Below are 3,510 nucleotides of genomic sequence, written 5' to 3' on the forward strand. Positions count from 1 at the left end.
TATTTTAACGAACAAGCATTACCTAAGATTTTAGTGTTTGTGTCGCCATTTCTATGCAGCTGCTGCATGTATCTTCGAGCCGAGCCTAACTCCCACACATGCAAATCATGGTTGGATCCTTGATATCCGGCATCTACGAAACGAATTCGTTGTGTGTCGTCACACATCTAAAAATACATATTGTAAGCATACAGGAACATACATAGTACAGAGGTTACTTACGCTCAAAACATTCAAGCTATGAAATTATTTTTATATGTGTTCCATCAACACACATGATCACGGCAGGGATACCTGATTTCTCATAGAAAAATGGTTTTGCTCGACACATTTCTTCATCCGACATGCGTATGTTTATCCACTGAGGACAGATTTTCCTCTCAAAAACAGTTAACATTTCTGAAAGAATCTTTGAAAACGTTGACTGAGCTACTGCGACATCAAAGTCTTTTCCGGTTCCATGCTGATAGCTGCCTTCGGCAAAGAAATGAAGACAAGCTGCGAGTTTCTCCTTCACGGAAAGGGCTCCTTGCTTTTGAGGGGGAAATTCGTCAATAATTTCGTCAAGGATGTACATAAATGCTTCCTTGTTCAACCGGAAGTTTTAGATAAATCTAAAACAAAATTACAAGCATTAGGACACAGTTGTTGTTGTTGTAAGTGGCTATGTTATAATCTGTTGTAGCACAGTTAGAAGACGTAAGCAATTATCTAAATACACAAGACCGGAGTGATTTGAGATTTGGGCGTAATTGTATTTGTAAACAAACAGGTCAATCGCCGATTTCTCGTGAATAAAAGCTCAATCTTATAAACAAACTATACCAAATGATATAGGAATCATATCTCTACCGCATAGTGTTATTAGTTTTCAAAATTGAGCCTTTATTCGCGATAAATCGGCGATTGACGTGTTTGTTTACTAATACAATTACGCCCAAATATCAAATCACTCCGGAAGCGTTATTTTATTTCTTGCTCGGCATCCGGCAGCTCCATAATATCGGTAGTATTGCGCAAATTCGACCGATGGCTTCTCAAAGAGCGCAGCTCTTCGGCTCTGCAAAGACAAACAACATTACAGTATCCATTGCTTAAAACAAGAAAAATATTCTTGTTTTCGTTCGAAAGTTTCCCCCATTCGTATTCCTGTTATCGTTCGAACCATTTCTAACCATTGGAAGTTTCGAACATCGTTCGTTCGAACAAATTGTGGAATTCCCATTTTCGTTCGAATGAGTTTTTTTAGTTGATTTTCCATTCGTCACTCGAGACTTGCGGATCACGCACGAATCCATGTGTTTTTTCATGTGAACCAACGCAAGATGCAATTTCACAGCGATTTTCAATTTCGTAGCGATGTAAGTATGAAATTTTTGTTTAATTAGTTGCAAATTCCGTATTCTGTTTTTTTTTTTCATAGCAAAGTGCATCGGAGTCAGACCAGAGTGTGGGGCTTTTTTTGGATTAATTCGTTCATTTAGCTATGCGTAGATTACAAGCCAATTACAAGTAGTTGAATATAATGTAAGTAAACACCCTTTTGCATTTTGCATTGAATTGTGTGATTACATAGTTACAAAGTGATGCTTGATAACTGTGAAATCAACTATAGATTTGTTTTTCTTTTAGTTCAAAAAGACCAAAAAGCAAAAGCACCAGCAAAAGCCAGTATTCCAGGATGTTGGATCTTCTGGAAGACCATCCGAATATAGCTAGAGGTTTTACTAGATCTAATACAGGAGCATTTTGGAAAAATCTAGCTGAAGATTTAAACAGCCTTGGGGGTCCTGAAAAAATCCTGCTGCCTGGAAGAAGGTAAATGAAATAATACAAAAAAATCAATCAAATCTTATTTTCATGTTAACATTTTAGGTCTGGTTTGACTAGAAGTCAAACTTGAAGCGGAAGTTGGCCCACAATCGAAGGGAGCAGCAAGCAACAGGGGGTGGCCCCAACAAGATAGTCGAAATGACCTCGCTTGAAGAAAGGGTTATCGCTCTGACTGGGCTCACCGCAGCCGTAGGTGGTATAGATGATTCTATTGCGTTTGGGGCTCCTCATGCGGCGGACGAAAATAACAGTGGTTTAACCAATGGTTCATTTGTGGGCCATTATCACGTCGACGAATTATCTGAAGTTGAAGTTCACCAAGAGCCCATCCGCCGAAGACAACCTGGCCAGTGGAGTCTGAGATTGCTGGAAACGCAAGTTGAACAGTAGCAGAATTTCCACAAAGATCTGTTGGAAGTTTTGAAAAATCAAGCGAAAAAGCTCGACGATATGGCTCACTACAATAAACAAATGTCTAAGCGAATGATGAAAATCCAAGCAGCCTGAGCCCAACAACTTTAGGAACAACGGCGACATAACCTGGAAATGGAAAAATCCATCAAGAAACATTGAAAGTCAAAAAAGAAATTCTGGCATTGAAACTTCAGCACATGCAAATCTAATATCAATTAATCTTTTGTAAGCTGTCAGAATGATAGGAATGTATCTCGTATCAATGAAAAACAAAATGATAGAAAGCATTTCAGGAATTTTAGATTTGTCAAGTCTTAATTAAATTGCCACTTATTTTAGAACTATTCCGAACAACTTCGAATTCAAACCTCCTTCCCATTAAATGCTTACGTGATAATTGAAGAGTCCCATACTTCGAAGTCGCCAATCAGGTCTAAAGCACTCAATATTGCCAACATTGGTCTTGTTTTAGAATATTAAAATAATTTGAACAATACCAAAACCCTGCAACCCAATATGTTTTGTGCTACTGTAACTGAAGATTATGATTATTGAGACGTATGGTTTCTTTGGCAAATTTGATCAGGAGGAAAAGGACTGCTGGATGGTGGAATTCTCTCGCTTGCTGGCGCTAGTGAGCATTCAATGTCAATATATTTTATTTAGTTTTATCTCAAGATCCTGATGATAAAGAAGAATGATTTCTTGAGCAAAGTTGATCGGGAGGACAAATGCTGTAGGATGGTGGACAGAACAATTCGGTATTCTTCCGCTAGGAGGTGCTAGTAAGCATTCAAAGCTAACATGTGTTGTACTACTGTTTCTCAAGATTCTGAGTATTTAAATGAATGATGTCTTTGGCAAAGCTTATCAGGTAGCAAAGGGATCTTGAATGGTGTACAGTACAATTCGGAATTTTGCCGCTAGGCAGTGTTAGTGTGCATTCAAATTCAATATGTTTGTACTGCTGTATCTCAAGATTCATTGTTCATCATTCATTAGAGTCTCATCATAGAGGTAACTGAGGTTTGCCACTCAATATACTAAAATCAAGCATTGGTGTCGGTATCGAAAGCTCTCAATTTATAACTGTGGAAGTGCATCTAGAACACTAAGTTGAGAGCAGGCAATAAGCTAATATGCGAAAGTAGAAAAAGAAATATATCTCGAGATTCTGATTATTTAGACGAATGATTTCAACAGAGTTGATTGGGCAGTCATGCAATGTTGGATGGTGGAAAGGAAAATTCAGAATTCTCGCGT

General features: G+C 38.1%; 1 pseudogene; it reads right to left on the bottom strand.

The window, feature by feature from the left end:
- Positions 1–238: 238 nt before the first annotated feature.
- LOC135704827 (uncharacterized) lies at positions 239–1,091 on the bottom strand (annotated as a pseudogene).
- Between the last annotated feature and the right edge of the window lie 2,419 nt (positions 1,092–3,510).

Source organism: Ochlerotatus camptorhynchus, unplaced genomic scaffold (assembly GCF_037179485.1).
Source record: "Ochlerotatus camptorhynchus isolate MF236.1 unplaced genomic scaffold, CSIRO-AGI_Acam_v1.1 ptg000248l, whole genome shotgun sequence".
Classification (NCBI taxonomy): domain Eukaryota; kingdom Metazoa; phylum Arthropoda; class Insecta; order Diptera; family Culicidae; genus Ochlerotatus; species Ochlerotatus camptorhynchus.